This window comes from Eulemur rufifrons, chromosome 4 (assembly GCF_041146395.1).
Source record: "Eulemur rufifrons isolate Redbay chromosome 4, OSU_ERuf_1, whole genome shotgun sequence".
Lineage (NCBI taxonomy): Eukaryota > Metazoa > Chordata > Mammalia > Primates > Lemuridae > Eulemur > Eulemur rufifrons.
Genome location: NC_090986.1, coordinates 420,001 through 443,062, shown reverse-complemented (window position 1 = coordinate 443,062; position 23,062 = coordinate 420,001). Strand labels below are relative to the sequence as shown.

General features: G+C 44.0%; 1 long non-coding RNA gene across 1 annotated transcript; it reads right to left on the bottom strand.

The window, feature by feature from the left end:
* LOC138382491 (uncharacterized) lies at positions 1–2,253 on the bottom strand. The gene is made up of 3 exons (XR_011233456.1): positions 2,125–2,253; positions 1,334–1,422; positions 1–129 (listed from the first exon to the last, which is right to left on the bottom strand). It is a non-coding gene; the product is annotated as an uncharacterized lncRNA (long non-coding RNA).
* Between the last annotated feature and the right edge of the window lie 20,809 nt (positions 2,254–23,062).

Genomic DNA, 23,062 nt, shown 5'->3' with positions numbered 1-23,062 from the left:
TTCATCTAAATTATTCTTGTCTTTTAATTTCAATTCCATTTCTTCTTTTTCTGTTCTTAGTTGTTCATAGTCTATTACCAGGTTATCATAGTTAGCACGAAGTGAGTTCAACTCACTTTCTACATTTTTCTATAATAAACAAAACCAGATTTTCCAATCAGAGGGAATTCATGTCATATATGCTTTGTTTCCTTAACCAAAATTTGGATTAAGTAATTAATTTAACTTTGATTCATTTGGTGGTTTAAGCCATTCTTTTCTTTAACAACTTTCTAATGGTCTACATTTTGGTAAAGTGGCTCATTTAGAATAGATTATTTTGAAAAGAGTAGAATAAAAAACAAATCATAGAAATAAATCATGTTGCCTGTGTCTGACAGGCACAGTTCAACTGGGAAGGTAGGGTGCACATTGGAAAGTTTATTTGGCTACAAATCCTCAAGTTCTTCAGCAATAAAGCTGATAATTTAATTTCCCAAATCCTATTTTATGTTTCAGATGGCTCTGAATTCAGGAAGGGAAACAGATATTATTTATTGATTTTTAAAACTAATAGTATGGGTTTGAGTAGGCTATGTTGTACCATACTCAAAGAGGCCTATCTCTACTTTCTCTACTATGATGAGAGTTATACAAGTTAAAAAAAAGCCTACACCAGGGATTTTTGAAAAAACAATAATCCTTTAGAGTATGTCTCAGGAACACAAAAGCAGTTTGTCTGTGTACTTTATGGGCATTAACTAATGATAATAAGAAGCACTGCACTTGCATTCCAAAATAAAAATGAAATTTCCTTTAATAAATACATTATATAACTATGTGTCTTTGAACATGAACAATCTAGACAGTAAACATGGAATCTAAACTTATTTTATTATTTACCACAGTATTCCTTCTTTCTTAAAGTTTTGATGAGACTACATATCTTTATCAGTATTATCTGGAAAAATGACCCCTCCCTAATGTATCCAGCTGTACATTCTATTTGCCTGAGAATTTTGACACTTTTAAAATCAATCTTTTTATCTTCATGGTATTTCCTAAGGCAAAACAGAAACTTCACAGACATCATAGATACCAAGGTCTGCTAGTGAAGAGCTAGAAGCAAAGTTTTACCTATTAGTACACACTTGCCTTATGAAATTTTTAGCCTTCCTCTAGATACCTCATAGGTATCAAGTATAAATATAAAGAGTGAGCGAAGTCTTCTTCAGTGCCACAATTGTTACTGAAATTAAGTCAGAGCTAGTAATGTGCTACAACAACAAAATCCAATCAGAAAAGAATTTTAAAAAGAGGATAAAGATTATGTTGTATCAAATCATTCAATTACCTGATTTAGCAGCTTTGTTGCTGGATTCCACTCTATTTCAGTTAATGTGTGAAGAGTGTTACTGCAAAAGTCAGACTCTGAACAGAGAGCTGTAATTAGGGGACAAAGAAATTTATCCATAAACATATTTATTGAAAATCCTAAGTCAAAGATCTCTTAAAAAAAAAAAATTCAATCAGAGGTAATAAATAATAAGCTCAAATTAGCTAATATATGCTTAGAGTATGAATGCCAAAAATACATTAAGAGATGTGGTCTTTCATTTATCGTGTGACTTAAGATAACTGGTATGAATGAGTGATAAAATATAAGATCCTTAATGAAATATGGGTAAAAAGGACAAATTCTGAATTTGAAATTTGGTCCCTGTAAGGAGATTTTAAAATGCTCCCCAAAGTAGATTATAATGTTGGAGACATAATTTTGAAACAGATTCCTATGTAAATGCTATCCTTTCAAGATTAGCAATGTTTAAGGTAGATGTTATATCATTAGTAATTTAATTGGATACTGATTAGAACAAAGAAACAAAAACACCTTTCTCTTGTGTGTTTCCCCTATAGTGCATCATTCTTAAGAGATTTGGAATTAATAAAGAACTTCATAAATGTTTATTCTTAAAATTACTTATTTTTATCATAAATAATCTCCATTGTAATCACATACAGAATACACACACTTTATTTAAAAATCATGTTTATCACATTAACTAAGTTATAACTAGCTTCTCTTTATAAGGAGGCTTTTATAATTTTATAATTACAAGTAGATTCACTTGAAAAAGAACTCACATTCATCAATTTCTCCTAATAGAGTTATAGCAGGCTTATGTGTTTTTGTTGTCATAGTTGTTGGCATTTGAAATCCACCTGCATAGTTTGAGTCCTTCATTTTGTTAATTTTGCCAAGGCACCAAGTAACTCTTCATTTTCTTTTAGACTAAAGAAAAAAAATCAAAATTATGTCACAGAGGTCTGGTTTCAAACAAGGTAACTAGTTTCTATTTTTGAAAGCCACTCACTTGGTAGAATTTTTATTGAGCCTAGTTTGATATCTTACTAGTCTAAGGACATCCCAAGATCAGAAAATATACTCAAACTTTTCAAATGAGTGTTTAACCCCATAGTATAATAATATGATCAAACTACTGTTTAAATTTCACTTTTTATTTGAAGCGTTACTTACAAGCTTCTTTGGGACTTATTTGAAAGGAAGTTGTTGACTTACAACCATTGAAACAATCTGTCATTAGACAGGAGGGACAGCTGCTGCTGCCATCACCATAGCGACCCCCTGTGGGTACCAGCCCTAACTGGGAAGGAACAGATCGCAGGTAATATCACAGGTAGCCCATCTGAACTTCCCTCATCAAATAAATCTTTCACAGGGTACTTCCCAATGCCAACTCCCTTCCAGTTTCCTTGGTAAAGCAAATGCCTCCACCAGTGCCCCTGACCTCGTTGCTTCCTTTCTCTCTTGAGACTTGCTCATTCAGTTATGTGTCCATCTGTCATCTCCACCGACTCCCTCCTCTCTGCTTCACAAATGCTCAAGCCTCTCAGGCTGAGTTTTTTTTTAAAAGATAAATAAGACTTCGCTCTAGCTACCATTTTGTTTTTTTCCTACTTTGTTCTCTCTCATCATTTATCCACTGGCTCCTCATCCCTTCAGGGACCCTTCTGTTTCCGGCTTCTGATCCTACCCAGTTGGGTATCCTTACTACTCACTCTGCTTTGCTGGTTTCTGTTCCTCTGCCTGACTCTTAAGTATGTGTGTTTTTCCAGGTTTCACAGTCTCCACTGCTCTCTTGCGCCTTTACTAGGTACACGTATCATCTCATCTTATGTGATCCTCTCAACAACCCTATGGCTTATGTTCTCTTACTAGATCCTTTTAATATATGAACTGGGTGCCCAACAAGTTTGGAGAAGTTGTTTAAGGTTGTACAGCCAGTTGGTGGCTGAGCTCATGCCTACAAGTTCAGAGCCTACCCTAACACATTGCCTCTCCAGATTATCTGTTGTCTCCAGAACATACTACGTGCTCTCTCAAGCCTCTCCACACGCTTCCCTTCTGCTTGAAATGAACAGCATTTTCCACAGCCCACTCTGCAAAAGCCCAGTCATATAAACGTCCTTGACTCCCATAACCTTTAGCTCAACCTCATTTGCTCCCAGTACCACCCCTGGACCTTGTCTGAAACTCATAAACCTAAATCTTAGACCTTCTGCACTTACTTCAGTTGCCATCCTTCCCAACTCATTTATTAGGTTAATCCAATTAAAGCTATTTAGCTTACCAGGGACCCTACTCCCTTGTTATACGACTTTCTTCTGGCCAGCTCCCTCTTGCTTCTCATCTCATCATCTTAGATTCCATATCATTATTTTAATTATGTTTGACATTTGAAGTCAATATCCTCAAATTATTTGCCCCATTTTCTGTGCCTCACACCTATACCACACAATGTATACCCAGGTGAATACACTGTGTTCTGAACCTGTATCAGCTTCCTGAGCACTGCCAGAGCCATAAAGCCAGAAGACTGGCTGCCAACGTTAATCAGGTCCTTAATGCTACATGGCAGGGCTCCTCTCCCCCTGTCAGCTTTCTTTTCCATTACCTACAAAGGCTAGACTATTTCAAACCCTTAGTATCTCTGCAAACTTGTGACTCTACCATCACCTGCCACATCCGCAGAAAACTTAAACTTATTCCACAAAGAAAGTGTACGCTTACATTTATAGAAATACTGCCTGCACGGAGGCCTATCCTTTCCTCTATGTTTGTTACAATTCAAGAGGTCTTTCTCCTCCTATCTAAGGCCAATTCCTTCGAATATATTTGAGACCCCATTTCTATGGGCCATCTCACCCTGTAAGTTGGCTCTCACCCCTACCACATAACTCAAATTACATTTGCAAATGAGCTCCTTGTTTCTAAATGTAAAGAATTTTTGTCTATCTTTACCTTATTTAACTTCTTGGCAGACTATGACACCACTGACCACTAGCTGCCTGAAATATTCTCTTTCCTTAGTTACCGTATTCACCTCATTTCATTCTTAATTCTAGAGCTAAACCTGGGTTCCTTTATGGATTCTTTTTTTGCCTTCATCTGAAAAGTTATTTCTTGAGATTTTGCCCTTGGCCTTCTGTTATTTTCATTCTCAACATGTTCACCAAACAAGCTCTTTCATTACCATGACTTTGATTTATATCTGTAGTAGATAATGCCCAAATCGACTAACTGTATCTTAGCTCTTCTACCTTATTTTCATGTATTTGCATTTCGACTGCCCGCCATCTCAAACTGAAGAAGTACCAAATAAAATGTTCAGTATCTCCATTGCTCTTCATTCAGTGTCCCTTCACTCAATGAATACTGCCACCTGCTATCCAGGAAGGCAAACAATACTTGCATGTCATTCTGGACATCTCCCTTTCCCTGCCCCTAAATTCCAATCACAAAGTCCTGTTGAGTCTGCCTCTCAAATAGCTCTCCACTTTATCCAATTTGTTCCTTTTCCGGAGGCCCAGCCAATGTGATCAGCACAGCAGCTACATCTTTCTAAACCGCAATTCTGATGTCACATATATGGCTTTTCTTTGTCCCTAGCATAATGTCACATTTAAATCCCTCAATGTGGTTTAAAATGCCCCTGCCGCCAGAAAATCTTGAGTCCAAAGAATACTTATCATGCTGCTTCACAACTCCAAGCTTTTGTACATACAGGTCTCCTCCTGGAACATTCTTCCCTAAGCCATCCACTAGGCTATTTCCTACTCATCAGTCAGTCAACCCACAGTTCTTGATTGCCTTCTGAATACCTATCATGGCGGCTTGTACATATGCCTGTTCCTTAATGACTACTTTTTGTTGAAAGTATTACTGTTGCAGGATTAAAGGGAAAGAATAAAAGAACTTTAAGCTTTAAAAAGTAAGTTTGTTGGGATAAAAGTAAATCTATGTTATGCCTCTCTTCTTTCCCCATGGATAATCAAGAGATAACTGTAAATTTACTTCCTTTTATTATTACACAAGAAAAACACTAAGATTGTTGCTACTTTTACCAGTATATACTAGAAATTCAGCTAAGTTATTTACCTTCTTCATTTTTTGGAAAATGTCATGAATTGCCCTGGGCATAAGTCCTAAGTAATCTTCTGAACCCATAATAGTATACGTTTTTCCTGAAGCAGTCTGCCCATAGGCAAATATAGTCCCTGAACAAACAAAATGCACTCACACAAAGATTTAAAATGAATCTGCAGTGGATAGAACTATCAATACATGTTGCACAGACACCCAAGACTAAAATGTTTCTGCAACACTGAGCGAATACAAACCATTGTAGCCTTGTATGGCAGAATCGATGATTGGTGCTGCTATTTCTTCACACACATTTTTAGTAGTTTCATTACTATGAAAGACATGATATGCAAAACAACAACACATTTGAAGTTAAACCAAACAAATCAAATGTGTTTTCATTCTGAACTAGTAATTACCCAAAGAAATAAAATTGTCAATCTAGGATGATAAAATATTTAAGACAGTATTTTCTTCAACTTTTTGGTCCTTTGAAAAAACCTCTCCTTGAGGTAAAATGTTTTGGTCCTCAAAGACAAAAAATATACTACAAGTTAATGATCCTATGTGTTTTTACAAGGCAGTAGACCACAGTGGTTGCACATGGGGTCTGGAATTTGTCTGCATACAAATTATATAACTGTGCTTTAAATATCAATTTATTATCTCATGTATCATACATCATGGCTAAACAATTTTTCATTTTCAATGAAGCAGTTTACAAAAGCCTTAGTCTGATCTTTAGTAATAAATCTAGTATTAGTGATAAGCCTTCTGTACTCTTAATAGCAAAAGAATGGCAAGCTAATTTTTGATGCTCTTATATCTTACCAAAATTGAAGGAATTACTTCCATCAACTTGGTAAATGGCATTATTGTCAGTTTTCCAGTAAACTTGGGCAGTTTCTCCAAGTTCTTCTTCTGTAAAAATATAATAATACTGCATTTTAGCATAATTGGTCATAAAAGTTATGTTATAGAAAGGATAATTTAAGATTTCATCTTCTCAAGAAGATTTTATTTTATTTTGAGATGGCGTCTTGCCCTGTTGCTGGCACTAGAGTGCAGGGGTACAATCATAGCTCACTGCAACCTCAAACTCCTGGTCTCAAGTGATCTCCTGGCTCGGCATTCCAAGTAGACAGGATTATAGGCCTGTGTCACCATGTTTGTATTGTTTGTAGGGGGTGGAGCAGTGGTGTATCCATATGTTGCCCAGGCTGGTCTTGAACTCCTGTCCTCAAGGGATCATCCCACCTTAGTCCCCAAAGTGCTAGGATTATGAGCATAGGCCACCATGCCCTGTTGAAGATTATTTTAAAAGATAGTAATAATATATCACTTATAAGAGAAAGATGGAAAATCCAGCTTTGAGGATTCAGCTCTGTTAAATGGGGTTTCAGTGCCTCTTGCCCTGTCATGGGAGTTTCTTGTGAAACCATTCATTCACCCTTTCACCCAACACTGGCAGCTGAGAGGATAGATTAAAAATGAAACTGATTATGTCCCTCTTGCTTAAAACTCTTGAAAACTTTCTGGAAACTTATGAAATCCTTAGCATAGCACATGAGACCTGGATCATGTCATTTCACTCTCCAACCTCATTGTCCTCTAAATTTCTACATGAACCCTAAGCTCTACTGGAAGGTCTTCTCAAAATGACAGATTTAACCTCTTTCGGCCTAGAATATTCTGACCTTCCTTTCCAGTAAGTAACTTATCTATTGTTTCACTTGTGAAAACTGTCAGGACTCTCCTGACACGAGCCCACCCCACCCAAACTGTCATCTCTCTTATGGACTAATCATTTTAGCAAACATTCTCCACCTGCCCATCATAACACTTGTCACAACCTATTGTAATGGCTTCTTTATGTTGATGTCTTCTAATGTATTAGATAAGGAGCTCCTTAAAACCAGGAAATCCCAGATCTTGATATTCTCTGTAATTAAACGCTGTGTTCAATAAAAATTTCTCAAACACAGAAAACGTTAGCCTTTGGGGTCGAGGACCAGAGGCTACTAAAACAAACTGACTTCATTTATTCCCCTTCCTTGTTTTTCTCCATAGCATTTATTACTTACATATAACCACTTAACACTCTATATTTTTAACTTTATGTTCTGTCTCTCCACTAGAATGGAAGATCCACAGGGCAATGTGGTAGCGTCTGTTCAGTGCTGTAACGGTGTACTAAAATACATATATGCAGATAGATAAGTATTTGTAGCACGACTGAATGGATGCAGTCTTGAGTGCCTATTGAATGCAGTGCGACAGACTAGTCCTTGCCCTCAGGGAGTTTAGAGGTCGCCATTTAAGCTTAAAATGACCACAGTCTCCCATAAGACTTCTTTAGGGCGTGGAATGGGGTAAGGAGGCTCAGATGTCAGAAAAACAGAAGGTGAAGGTCCTCAATGTCAGCAAGTTACGTGAATCTCGCAGCTGGAAGTTATCTTCCAGATCTGGGATCCTTCCCTGTCACTTCACAGACAAGCAAACCCCGGAAAACAGCTCTGGGAAAAGCTGGAGCACTCGCCCCTCCCCCTCGGGCCCGCGCCGCCGGCAGCCGTGCGCGCCCCGCCGCGGTCTGGGCCACCTACCTGCTGCTGAGCGGCCGGACTCGCACGCAGACCGCCACGGGGCCTTCCTCCGCCAGCTTTCTCACGCCGGGCCCCAGGAAAGTGGCCAAAACCCTCCGCCGCCGGCGCTTCAGGGCGCAAGGGCAGACCCGCCTGTAAGTTGAAAATTTCCAAAACGCCTCCTCTGATTGGGTCGCGGTCTCGTGACGTCATGGACGAGTCCACCTGCGGCGCGGTGCGGGGGAGCGCGATGGCAGGGGGCGCACACCTGACGGAGTCTGGCGGCGAGCGGGAGGGGGGGTCGCATGGACGGGATGGTGGCCTGACAGAGAGCGGCCGTCTCGGTAATAGCTGGACACTGCTATTTGCTAAAAGCCCCTGAACACTATCCTCCACCCCCTCCCTTGAAGAGTTTGCAATCTGTAGAAGAAACAAGGCAGGGACATGTACTTTTCCACTAAAAGAGAATTACGATTTTTTTTTTTTAAACCACACTAAGAGTTTGAGAAAGAAAGAAAGAAAAAACCTCAAACGACGAAAGTTGAAACTAACTAGCCGGTCTAGAAAGGTAAGAAGCTCGTTGTGCTCCTGACAAACTATTTGAGTTTAGATTTTTTTTCTTTCTGTGTCTTTAACTCTTGTTTCCATAGGCTGTGAGTTTCTAAGAGGCTGACTTAGGGGAAAGAACTACTGAGGACTGGAAAAGTTCATTTAATGTGTTGATACTTTCATTAGCTGGAAGAGAAAGCTACTTTTTTTTTTTTTTTTTTTTTTTTACCATATACAATTACTTTATTCTTGAAAGATCAAAGAAAATGTACAGCTTCAAAAGAAAGCACACCCCTGTTAAACTCTCTTATCTTTCTCAAGGCTTACAGCAGTTTGGCTGTGTGCCAAGATTTGTACACCAGCTTGAAACTTGGACATCCATGTTAAAACTTTAAAAACATTACTTGAATTACAACTACATAAGAAGTTAAAATGAAATTCTCAGTGAGCCCAACTATCACAGATCCTGAATTTCAGGATCATTAGGAGGATCGTGCAGGTCAGTCACCACTGCAGAACAATCGGTGCTCAAAGTTATGGCGTGAGCAATGAGTGACCTCATCCTTTCTTCGTTACCACCTAACTGGTTCAAACTGGGTAAGCAAGGAGCCTATGCAGAGGCACACAGAACTTATCTCCAACACTGAGCTATTCTAAATACAGAATCTCTTTCCCCAAAATAGTGCTTGGTTTTCCTTTGTCTTAAACACAGTATTTTCCCCTTCCTCTCCCCAATCTGAGGGGGATACATTCCAAGTCCCCTAGTGGATGCTGGAAACCACAGGTAGTACTGAACCCTCTATATGCTATACAAGAATTTCTTTTTCCTTTGTCACAGTTTTACTGAGGAAGACTTTCACTTAATGTAGATCTTAGCAACCTCAGCATATAATTTTTTTCTTTCCTTATTAAGTGTAGAACTGTTAGATCCAGTTCCCCTTGGCCCCAGGAACAGAGGCAGAGTCACTGAGGCTGCAAAAAGGCAAAGGAGTTTATTAACTAGCCCCGGGCCAGGGTCCAAATTCCAGAGCACCAACGCAGTGGCCTCTCCAGGAACTAGGACCCCGCCCTGGGGTAAAGATTAGGCTTTTATACTTTTCTGTATGCTAGTTTTCACACGACACGTTATTCTGCACACAACACGTTAGTCTGCACATGACATACTAGTCTGTACACGACACACTAGTCTGCACACGACACACTAGTCTACACTTCATCCCCCTTCAGTTTATTTGTTCCTTTTGTTTAGAAGTGGCTGATCACGTTGGCTTCAGGTTTGTTGACTCTAAGTTTCGGGCTTTTTGCACTGGCGCCAGTTGTAGTTAACATCATCCAGGGGAAGAGGAGGGTCTCCGACGGGGGGCGGGGGCTGTTGTTGCATACCTTCTAGTTTTTGGTTACAAGCGATACTGGGAACACACGCCCTGCACAAGCCGTTCATGCACTGATCATGTCTTGCTCTTCTTATCTACTTAGTTGGTTGGAGGGCACCCGGATTCTCCAGCCCTTTATCAGAAAGCAACTTGCAGTTACCTCCCCGGGGCTTTGTTTTCCTTTACTTTAGTGAAGCCTGCCATGGCTCCACTGACGCTAAGCACCAAGCCAGCAAGCCATATATACAGAAACAGAACTAGGCTTCTCACATCCAGGAAGCCTAGCCTATCATGGAGTTACCTTTGTTCTTATCTCTGTTTTTCATTCTGATTAACTATATTTATTAAACAACTAAAAGCAAGCATAGTCACAGAAGCGAATAGCATCAGTTAGAATCAAAGAGAGCACACATTTTCCTACTATCAATTCCTGTTTTTCAGAACTTTCATTTTTCTGCCTAAAGGAAGCACTTTACAGTTTCTCGTTGGCATATCGAATTGCCAGCACCACTATTCTTGAGTTTGGGGACCACTATTATGTAGTATTTACTTCATTCTACTATTAAGTCTATTAAGTCAAATAAGAGTTACTTGAACACAAACACCGTGGAACCAGGACAGAGGATTTGATCTGATCATGGAGATGGTTACTAAGTGCCTAATAGGCTGGTAGCATGTGTAGCAGAGATGCACTGGACCAAAGGATGATTCACCTACTGTGTGGGGTGGTGAGAGATTTCAGTACACAAAGAACAGTGTGCAATATAAGACTTATGAGTTGTTTATTTCTGGAATTTTCCATTTAATATTTTTGGACCATGGATGACCGCAGGTAACTGAAACTGTGGAAAGTGAAACCCTGGATAAGGGGGGACAACTCTATGTATCGTAGAAGGTACTAACATTTTCTTTAAAAGTGGTTTCAGTCCTTTTCTGCTTTGATACAGGGAATATAAATAATTATCCGCTATCCCTCGACAATATGTGAAACAAAGCACTTAGTAATTGTTCATAGTTTAGAGGAGTCAAAAAATCTACTGATTTAAAAAATTTATAATATTTAGAAAGTAATTTGTCAATATTGATAAAAACTGAAGACGCATATGCTTTTTATGCCAGCAATTGTACTTTTAAGAATTTATGTATGGATATATTTGAAAAAGTATGTATATATGAAATGTATACATGAATATGCATACACGTATACAAGACTATTAATTCCAGCATTCTTTACAAGAAAAAATGACTGGAAACACATTAAATGCCAGTAAATATGGCACTAGTTAAATGGATGACATTACATTCATACCCAATGGAACACTACGTAGCCAGTAAAAGTAATGATATAGCTCTTTATGTGTACTTTTGAAAGCTAGTCATGATACCTATTAACTAAAGGAAACCTAAGGTGTAGAATTGTGTGCATATTGGTATTTTCAAAAGATATTTATATGTGTGGATATGCGTATATAATTTCTGGAAAGATACACAGATATGTCAGTTTTTTGCAGAGTGAGCACTGAATTAGATAATAGATCTTTTATTGAATATTATTTTATAGTTATTAATATTGTAACCATGCAAATATTAAGTAGTTTTTTTCAATTTAAAGAAATTAGTCAATAGATAAGAGTGTTAAATAAAAATGAGTCTACTTATTCAAGATTTGTTTTGGTTGACCAGTTGTGAACTAGTATAGAATATTTTTTTTAATTGCTAAACTATGAGGACACTTGGCTGTATCTAATAAGACTCAGAGTTAAGGAAGGTATGTTTTAACTGTTTTTGTTTTTAATGGTGGGCTAATATTGCACATATTAATATTTACTTGAAGGGAAGGATGCTATCAAGAGGAAGAAGGACATGATCAATGAAAGTCTCTGATGAGACAAAAGGGAATTGGTCCAAGAGTACAGACAGAGGAGGCATCAGCCTTTCAGAGTTGTGCTTCTGATTGTTGCCATGGCTGTCTTTGTTGCCATCACCATTGCAGGTAGCATTTATCAAATATTTACTATATGCCAGGCTCTCTGCTATATGCTCTGTATCCATTTTTTCATTTAAGTTGTCAAAATTGTTCATCAAGAAATAGTGACTGAGCTCCTGCTATGTGCCAGATATGGTTCTGATGAGTACTGAGAAGAAAACTAAAGCCAAATCAGGAAAGAGAAGAGAGGGGGAGGGGGAGCCAGGAGTAGGGGTGCTAGTTTCTTAGGAAACACATTCTTGTGGGACGAAGCAGACAATACAGAATAAATGAGTAAAATAATTCATGGTGGGAGGAGGGGACACTCTAGATGGGAAGTTCAAGAAAGGCCTGGGGAGGTGAACTTTGAGGTAAAACTTACGTGATGAGGATAAGAGAGAGGGCGTACCAGACAGAGGGTGAACCCATGGTTGTCTGAGTTTGTCATGTGTCTGAGACACAGAAGGAAGGCCCCTGTGGCTGGAGCATTTGGGGCAATGGAGAGAGGTGGGCGGGGCCAGATCCTGCGGGGACTTGTGGGCTGTGATAAAACATTTGGATCTTATTCTCATGGTGAGAGGAAGCCTGGGGAGGGTTTTAAGCAAGAGAGTAAAAAGGGATTTATTAATTCCTTCAAACAAGAATTCCTTTATTTCACTATGAAAACAGAAGGTTGCAGAAGAGACTCTGCACTAGCTCCTGTCAACCTATCCGTCCACCTACCTGTGCCTGTGCCCACATACCTGCCTTCCCGGTTGTATCTAGATGAACAACCGTTCTCCCCTCTGAAGATCTCTCCATGTGTACACTAGATCCTTTCCCCTTCTTACTCCTCTCTCTTCTGCCTCGGCATCTTCTCCTGCTCTAATAAGCCAGTCTCAGCAGCAAACATATGGCGTAATTTCTCCCATCTTAGATATCTAATAGATACTCTAAACTTAAAATGTCCAACACTGATTCATAATCTCCTTCTCACCAACTGCTTTCTCAGCAGTTTTCTGCATCTCAATTGAGGGCGCGTCCATCATCCTTCCAGGTATCCAGTCATGCTGCTCAACTTCTCCTTTTCTCTCAAAGTCTGCATTCGATGTACCTGAAAATTCTATGGGGCTACCTTGAGAATATTCCTGAATATGACCATTTGTCACAACTTATGCTAGCCACCTGGTCCAAAATGCCATCATCTGACACTGAACTCATCTCTGTTTCTACCTTTTCCCACCTCCACTGCCAGTCTATTCTCAACCTAGCAATTTGAGGGTGCCTTTAAAAAATGTAAGTTGGGTCATACCGCTCCTCTCTGAAGACCCTCAAAGCCTCCCCTGTACCCTCTGATTCTCTAAAAATAAAACACAAGTCTTGCATTTGTCTCCCAAGCCTTATGTGATCTTGTTCCTTATCAGTACTCTGGCCTTACACACCAGTCACACTGGCCTCTTGGCAGTTTTGTTTTCCTTTTAATTTCTCCTCTCTCTTGAAGAATAATTTTGCCAGATATATAACTCTAGGTTGGTGGGGTTTTTTTTTTTTCAATAATTTAGATATTTCACTCCACTCATTTTTGCTTGCATGGTTTCTAACAAAGTAGTCAGCTGTAATTTTTTTTATTTTCTTTTAGAAATATATATATTTTCGGCCGGGCGCGGTGGCTCACGCCTGTAATCCTAGCACTCTGGGAGGCCGAGGCGGGTGGATCGCTCGAGGTCAGGAGTTCGAGACCAGCCTGAGCAAGAGTGAGACCCCGTCTCTACTAAAAATAGAAAGAAATTATATGGACAACTAAAATATATATATACAAAAAATTAGCCGGGCATGGTGGTGCATGCCTGTAGTCCCAGCTACTCGGGAGGCTGAGGCAGTAGGATCGCTTAAGCCCAGGAGTTTGAGGTTGCTGTGAGCTAGACTGACGCCACGGCACTCACTCTAGCCCGGGCAACAAAGTGAGACTCTGTCTCAAAAAAAAAAAAAAAAAAAAAAAAGAAATATATATATTTTCAAAAATAGAGGTGGGGTCTCGCTGTGGTGCCCAGGCTAGTCTCAAACTCCTGGCCGCAAAAGTGATCCTCCCACGTCAGCCTTCCAAAGTGCTGGGATTACAGATGTGAGCCACTGCACCTGGCCTGGCATTTTCTTGAATCCTATACACACTCCCTCTTAAGGCCTTTGTGCTGGCTGTTCTTTCTGGCTGGTAGGCACTTACCCCGATACCCGTGTGTCCTCCTTCCCATTGAATCCAATATCCGGTTAAATGTCATCCTCTCAAAGCTTTCTCTGCATAAAACAGCAACTCCCTTGTCTGTTACTTACGTTCCTTTGACCTTCTCCTTTTTAAATATCACTTATAACTTTTAGACATTGTATGTATGTATTAATTTATGTATATATTATCTGCCTCCTCTCACTAGAGTGTCAACTCTATGAGGTCAGTGACAATTTTGTTTACTCCTTATCCACTGCACCTAGAAAGATGCTTGGCACAGAATAAACATTCAATTAAAATATTGCTTATTCCATCACTCAATAAATACTTATTGGCATAATTTATGGAAAGATATATAGAATGTACCTAGCTTCCTTTGGTGAGAAGGACTGAATTGGAAATAGATTTACCTTTCATTTTATACTATTTCATAATTAATATTTTAACCACAAAAATTAGTTTCTCTCAACTTAAAAAAAATAGTTAATAGATAAAAACAGGATATAAAATAGAGTGCACTCATTCAAGATTTGTTTTGTTATCCAAATGTGAGCTAGTGTACACTACCCTTTTTGTGGCTATATTGTGAAGATGTTGGGCTGTAGCTAATAAGGTAATCTAGAGTTAAGGAAGGTATGCTTTAATTTAAATTGAGTGGTCACGGCAGGCACAAAGATTACGTAACTTATCTGAAGTTATGTAATTTCTGGAAAGAGATGCTTAACATTTGGATGCATAAAACTTCTCTGGTAGGTAATTATTAGTAAGGTTTTACTGATTAACTCTTTTCTTACTGGAAAGATTAATGAATATGTATGATCAAAAAGTTCAAGTTTTACAATAAGATCCACAGTGAAAAATAAATCTCATATTTAACCCCTAAGATGCCAGTTTGCCTCCCTGTAGGCAACTGTGTCATTTCCTAAAGGATTCTCCTCAAAATAATGTACAGATATGCACATATATGCATCTTTTTCTATATTTAGTATCTTTTTACATAAATAGTTACCTGTTATACATACTGTAGTACACTTTGCTTAAAATGTGATCTTTATTCTAATATTTTCATTTTATTTATTAAAATAAATATAATTTATTAAATTTTATTACAATTTTAATACTTTCATTCAGTTCAAGAAGGAAAAGTGAATTTCTGAGGCATGTTAATCGCACACACTTCCGTGTTGATGTTTCAACTGCTGGTTTTTCCCCACAAACGGAATTACTTATGCTGAAGCTGTAGAGGGCAGTGTAGTCCTTCCAAAAGCATGGTGTATCCTTGGATAGTGTTTTGAAGATCGTGAATATGGTGCAAAGTTTAGAATTTGGAGAAGCTCCTGGTACTAAAAAAATGCATCAGTTCAAATTATTCACCCATGCTCTTTTATGCATTTCGCATAAAATTATTTGCAATATGTTTATGTTACCTATCATGCTATCACCTTCCATAGGAGTAATTTTTGCTTAATAGATACAATGCTTATTTCAAAGGTCATTTTTAGCTCCAATAAGTGTATGATGTCTTCATTAAAAAAAAAACTTGAGTTGTTAAGACAGTAGATTTTTCATGTTCTCACCACAAAAAAGTATATGAGGTAATGCATATGTTAGTTTGATTTAGCCATTCCACAACATATACATATTGTAAAACATTATGTTGTACACCATAAATGTATGCAATTTTGTCAACTAAAAAAATAAATAATAACATTTAAAAAACGAATTTCAAATTGAGGATGGGTGAGTGTCAAATTGAATATGGATGCGTGAGGGGGTAGGAAAAGTGATCTGCGTTACAGAAAACATCTAAGATAGTCACAACGTGGCAGACAATGATGGCAGTCCACCGAATCCATTCTCCTCTTTCTGGCAAGAAACCAAGACTGCATCGTTAGCCTGTCTTGCTGTTAGTGTCTTGCACTGAGGGGCCACCGCTAGGTCTAGATAAGAAAAACTTCACGGGTGCATTTTTCCTCACTTGTCATTGGTCAGCATCTTTTCCTCTTTTCCTCTTTGACGACTCCAAACCTTCACCACTCTCCTCAAGCCCAGGTTTCCTTCTCATTCTTACTGAGAACGCAGGGTCATCAGGCAAGATGTCTCCACTTCTAACTCTCCGACCCTACCTCTTGCACCCCTGCAGACCTACATCCCCACCAATTCTTCCCTCTTGTCACGCACTTGCGGAGTGAAGTATTCATTGTGTTTGAAGTGCATCCTTCCGCTTATACCCTTGGTTCCTTCCTCTACAGTCTCCTCCAGGATCCTGATCCAGCCATTATTTGCTCTCTATTTCAGAAAAATGCTAGAAAACAACAAAAATGAAAAATAATTTGCAATTCCACTACTTTAAAACAATTATCTAAAGTTGTTAAGTGAACATTTGTTCTATCACCCACTCATCAAATTCCATCTTCCCCAAGGTGGCCTATGTTAAGTTCCTTTGTGACATTTTCTTGAGTATATGCAAGAAATCTATATGTATAAATAACCACACAATTTTATGTTTCCGAGAATGGAGTCATTATGTGGTTACTGAGGTAAAATTTGGCTTTTACACTACCAAGTCAATATGTAGATTTGTCTTTTATATTGGTTGCATAATACTCGATTATATGGTGGCATTGTAGTTTATTCAGTCATTTCTTTATGTATATTTAGATTGTTTCCAATTTTTCAATGTTGGTTATAATACAAAAATCCAGCTGCACATATATACCCTTACACACTTAGGGTTTTATTTTCATGACCTAGATTGCTAGAAGTTGAAATGCTGATGCAAATGATGTCCTTGTTTTGAATTATAGCAAGTACTACTAAATTACTTCTCAAATAATTTGTTCGAAGTATACTACAAGCAACAATATGTAAATATCCACTTCCCCATCACTAGATATTATCAATATTTTCAGTTTTTGTCAATTTTAAGAGGAAAAAAGATATTTATTATTACTTTAATTTGTGGTAGCTTTGTGCAAAAGTAATTGTGGTTTTAGCATTGCTAACATTTGTCGTTTGATATTGGAATAAATTCTTAAATAAATATGGTTATGTTATATATTATTGTAATCCACATTTCTCACTTTATGTTTTTTTGCTAAGGACTTAGTATCTGCTCTTTATTTTATATTTATTTTAGACAATGGAAATGATGTTATACAAAAAGAAAATTCAAATGATTTTATTATTCAGGTTCACAATGGGTCATAAAGCAGTGAAGACAACTCGCAACATCAGTAACGCATTTGGCCCAGAAACTGCTAAGGAATGTACAGTGCAGTGGTGGTTTAAGAAGTTTTGCAAGGAGACGAGAACCCTGAAGAAGAGGAGCGCAGTGGCCGACCATCAGAAGTTGACAACAACCAATTGAGAGCAATGATTGAAGCTGATCCTCTTATAAATACAGGAGAAGTTGCCGAAGAACTCAATGTTGAGCATTCATTCTGTGGTCATTTCGCATTTGAAACAAATTGCAAAGGTGAACAAGCTCAGTAAGGGGGTGCTTCATGAGCTGTCTGAAAATCAAAAAAATCATCATTTTGTAGTGTCATCTCTTATTGTGCACAAAAACAATGAAACCCACCATCTCTAATGAAATTACAATAAAATAAAATAAAGCTCAGAAAAAAAAAAAAAGTACTATGTAGTGAGACCGATCCTAAGAACACGGGCGCGGGGAAGGAAGTCACTACCACGGTATAAAATTGTATAAACGTTACCCGTTTCTGTGTGCGTGCGTTTTCTGAGAAATGACCCCCTTTTGCTATGGGGCCAGGACTGGAGTCCCAGTTTGGGACCATAGGATTCCCTGCACTCGACTCCTGACTGATTCGACCTAGGGTTAGCTCTGTGTAAACACCCTTTAGACGTGGGTGTTTTATGGATTTCTGTCCTTCGGGAGAAACGACTGGCCCGGGTACAGGAGTGAGTGAATGTACCGACCGTCTTCTCCCATCTCTCTCTCTCTCTCTCTCTCTCTCTCCCCCTCCCACACACAGGCACACGCACACGCGCACGCGCGCGCGCGCACACACACACACACACACACACACGCCATTTCCGGGAGCGCCCACTTCATGCGCTCCGGTCCACCGTGACAGATAGTCCAACTGTGAGATCATCGTGAGTGGCTGCGCCTAGGCCCCGCTCTGAACCTCTCCGTACTGTTCGTGTGTCTTCAGCAGGTCCTGCCTCCACCCGTGGCATCTAGCACGGGCCGATGGGTCCCTGTCCTCTCTCCCTGCCATGGACGCCCCCCTCCGCCCCCCCCCCGGGGGCTCTCTGGTCGACTAGTGATGGGGAGTGTGCCCGAGGGCTGAGAGACATGGTCCGAGAGGGGCCGGGAGGAGGCCTGCGACCCAGTGTGTACCCACTCCCGCCCCCACGCTCCCTCCCCCACGAGGGAGCCCGTCCTTTCCAGGCTGACACTTGGATCGGTGGATGACGGGGGTCACCTGGCGGCGGGCGAGCGTTATGGGAAAATCCGGTAGGCGTGTTGCGACGTCCTGCCACAGAGATGGCTCTGGCGACAGCCTCAGGCCGCCCCACCCTGGCCCCTGGCCAGGCCCCGTGAATGTGTTCTCTTTGTCCCTGACTTCTTTCTTTGTTTCACCAGCCGGCGTGTTCTGAGAATGTGAAGTGTATCACAGTTCCACCCTGGGTTTCATGATCCTAAGACAGGAAGGGGTTTTATGATTCCACGACAGAAAGGTTTTCTCATCCTATCATCTCTCCCCCTCTTCTTTCTTTCTTTCTCTTCCTCCTTCTGCCTTTTCTTTACTTCTTTTTTGTTTCCTTCTTTCAGTCTTCCTTCCTGCCTGCCTGCCTGCCTTCCTTCCTTCCGTATTTCTTTCCATTTTTCTTTCCTCTCTTCCTTTCTCCTGTTATCCTGTGTTTCTATCTCTGTTTTTTCCATCTTTCTTCCCCCTTTCTACTTTCCTACCTTCTTTCTTTCTCATTCTCTCCTTTCTCTCTCCTTCCTTCTTTCTTTCTGTCTCTTTCTATACTTTCTCTCTCCTTCCTTCTCTCTATCTTTTTCTCTTTCCATCTTTCCGTGCTCTTTCTTTTTCTCTCTTAATTTCCTTTCTTTTTCTTTTCTTTCTTTCCCTCCTTCTGTCTGTCTATCTTTCTTTCTTTCTTTCTGCTTCCATCCTTCCTTCCTTTTTCTCATTCTCTTTCTTTCTGCCTGTCTTTTCTTTCCTTATTTCTTCTTTCCTTCTGTCTTTCTGTGTTTCCTATCTCCTTCCTCCCTTTCTTTTTCTTTCTTCCCTGCGCCCTCTTCCTGTCTTTTCTTATTTACTGTTTTCTTCTTTCTGACTTTCTCTCTCTGTTTCTCCGTCTCTTTTCTTTCTGTTCTTTTCCTTTCTCTCCCTTTCTCTCTTTCTGTTTCTGCCTGTCTGTCTCTCGGCTATGTTGTGGTCTGTGCAGAGACGGGTTTGGTGGACGATGTCGGTGGTCGGGCCGACCCATCCTTTCTTTGATCCCAGTGCTAGCCAGGCCGGGGCCTGCTTAGCTTCCAAGATCAGACGAGATTGGGCGCGTTCAGGGTGGCGTGGCCCTAGACTGACCCGTCATTTTTCGATGGCTCCCGTGGGGAGTAGGGGGACTGTGTTTGATGCCCCTGGGGGACCTTCTGGACTCTGAAATGATGGGTTCCAGAGGGTTGCCCCGTGTTTTGCAGCAGACCTCTGGTGGCTGGCGCCGGTTGTGGTCGGGCTTCACCTGGCGGCCGCTTTTCTACAAGTCTCTTGTCCTCTGAATCTTCGGTGCAGCAGGCAAAGCAGGGGACAGTCCCCGATGCGAGCGAGGCTGAGTTACGGGAAGCAAGCAGCCTTCGCGGGGCCATCTGGTTGGTGCCGGGACGCCGGCTGGGACATCTGGGAGGCAGAGCTTGGGCCTGCAGGGCTGTGTGGCGGGACGACGTTGTCGCCGCGCTTCCAGGCTCAGCCAGCCAGGCGGCTTGCGAGGCTGCCCGGGCAGGTCGACCAGCACGCTGTGGCCGCTTTGGGGACCCGACCCACCCCGCGGGGACAGGAAGGAGACGGCACACGCGGACGGGAGAGGAGGGTGTCCGGCGACCGGCCGCCGTCCCGTGCATGCGTGTCCCTCTCCCTCAGCCTCGCCTTTCCTACCCATTTTCCCTGGTTCCCGCTCAGGAGGCAGGGACAGCCCTGTGAGTGGCACCCAGTCGTCCGTGGCTTCTTCCGAGTCCTACTCTGGGGGCGCGGACCGGGCCCTGGGTGGCGCGGGTGGCCGGCAAGGGCGACCCCTGTCGGCCCGCGGGCGCTCGTGGGCCGGGGCGGTCCCGTCCCGATGTTTTCTCCTCCACAAGTCCCCGTGCTGGGGCCGGGGACTGGGCCCTGGGTGGCCCTGGGTGGCGCGGGTGGCCGGCGAGGGCGACCCCTGTCGGCCCGAGGCCGCTCGTGGCCCGCGGCGGTCCCGTCCCGATGTTTTCTCCTCCACAAGTCCCCGTGCTGGGCCCTGGGTGGCGCGCGTGGCCGGTGAGGGCCTCCCTGGCCCTCTACGCCACGGGGGCCAACCAGATGTCCCTGAGTGCCCCTTGTCTGCTGGCGCTGGGGACCTGCTGGGGACAGGTGGTCGTGTCGAGTGTCGTGGGGGCAGGCGTGTTCAAGTGGCTCGGTCCCCGTCTTCCTGCGCGCTGTTTTTGATCACCTCATATCGTCATCTTCCGCCTCCAGGTTAGTACTGACACGGTTGTCCTTCGGCGATTGTCGCTGGAGGAGTTGGGCCTCCGCACGCGGACAGGGTTCTGGGTTCCTGGGGATCCAGCGCCCTGCCCTGTTCCCTTTGACCTGACTGCCTGGGCCCGCGCGCCGGCTCTAGGGCGTCCGAGTGTCCCGACGGTGGTGCCCGCCTCTCGCGTTGGTCTCTTGTCCCCTCGAGAGACGGCACGGGGGGGGGAGGTTTGCGGCAACCTTCCCCCTTACCCCGCTGGCTCTGTGCCATTGCGTGTCAGGCGGTCCTCGTCTTTGGGTTGTGTGCCGCTCTCCTCCGGAGGTGGGGCTGGCGAGGCTGAAGCGGGCTCCTCCGATCGCTGTCCTCCCCGGCCTGACTGACCTCCCCAACCCTCCCCGTCCTCGGGGCCTGATCGATGTGGTAACGTCGCGCTCTCCTGGGCCTTGAGCCGCGTGCCAGGCGAGGGACGGTCCATTCATGGTGAATGGGGGCCGCTCTTCTCGTTCTGCCCACGGGCACCTCAACCTCTCTTTCCCTGCCTGTGGGCGGTGGGTGGGAGGCGCGGGTGCGAGACTATCCGGCCCGACCACGGTCGCCCCGCTCTCGGCCTCGTGGCGTTGGCGGGGGTCGTGAGTCCTCTTGAGGCAGCGGGCAGCCCTCGCTCGCCCTGTGTGGCTGTTGCCTGGCTGGGGTCACCTCTCCCCGCGACGGATGTGTGCGGGGCCGTGCCGCCCGCCCGGTCGCGTGCCCCGTTTGGCGCCCGGCTGCTGGGTCTGCGTGGCCCTTTTGTGGTGCCCCCAGAGCGCACCGGGTTGTTCCCCAAGGTGCCCGAAACCCAGCGGTGGTTGTCGTCCTCGTTCCCGGCGTCCCCCTCTGGTCGCCGCTGCAGCGTCTGCTGCGTTGGGTACACCCTTGAGCAGCTTGCTTGGGGTGGGGGGGGTCGAGGCGGGCAAGCCCAGAGGCATCCTCCTGCGCCGCGTGGGTGGGCGGGAGGCGTTGTCTCGGCGTCCCCACGATGTGTGCGTGGTGGACTTTGAAAGGCGAGCGCGCGGCTTGTGCTCTTCCCTCCCTTCCCCGAGGGGGGGTTGTTGCACGGTTGTGTGGGCGATCTTGGTGCCGGCCGGCCCCGTGTGGGGCCTCTGCCACCCGCCTGGTCTGCCTCGGTGACCCCTCTCTCGTACCGACGGGGGAGTGTTCCCCTCGAAGTGAGGTGGTTTTTGGACCAGGGGCCCCAACTGCGAACGCTCAGGAGTCGCCAAACGTGCGTGCTTTGCCCCATACCGCAGACCCCCCCCACCCCTCCCCCGGGGCGTGCCTGAACGCCTCCACCCAGGGCCCTTACGGGGGCGACCGGGGGTCGGGGGCGATCCACCTTTGGCGAGAAAAGCGTCTTCTCTAGCGATCATGGAGGCTGTCCTCTTCTGGGGTTTGTCGGATCACCCAGCCCGCCGCCTCTCTGCACGTTGTCAGCCGCCGCCCCTGCGGCTGCCAGTTGTGTGTGGGCAGAGTTCCCTCCTCCCCTGCCGTGGGGGGGAGCGGTCCGCCGGCCCCCGCGGTGGGGGCCGAGTGCCACTCTTGCCTAACGTGGTCCGCGCCTCCCCCTCTGAACTCTGGGGGAGGGTCACGCCCGGCCGGGCCGGCGTTCCAGCTGTGAAGGGCGCCCGCGTGTGTGCGCTGCGTGTCCCGGCCGCGGGTCGCCCCGGTGTGCGCTGGGGGGAGGAGGGGGTGGAGCCCGTCTCACGCCCCCTCCCCATCCCCTGTGAGCGTGCGGCCCTCCACCCGGTCCCGTGCCAGGCCGCGGATGGATGGGCGCTCCCGTGCTGGCGCCTGTGGATTGCGGCTTGGGGGACCGCCCGGCCAACGAGGGGGTTGTTCCACGGGTGCACGGTGCTCCCCGGAGCGAGACAGGATTGGGAAACGGACGAGAATGGGATTAGGCGCGGTGGCTTATGGGCCGAGGGCTGAAGGCCGGCGTCGCTCTGGGACGCCCCGGTGGTGAGGCCGTGGCCCCGTTGGGAGGGTCGAGGGGTGCCGAAGGCTTTGGCCGGCTGGTGTCGGGTGCGTTGCGGGACCGCTCTCGGGTTTGGGGCAGTGGGATCCCGTGGTGTTTCCCCAGTGACCCGGTCGCGGCACAGGTCTCGCCTCCCACGGGCTCTCGTGCCTCGCCCTCGAGGGGTCTCATCCCTGTACGAAAGGGTGCTCCTTGTCTCTTCCTCACGGCTGCCGACCGCCCCCGCGACGAGCGTTCGCCCGACTGCGCTGCCCGAACCT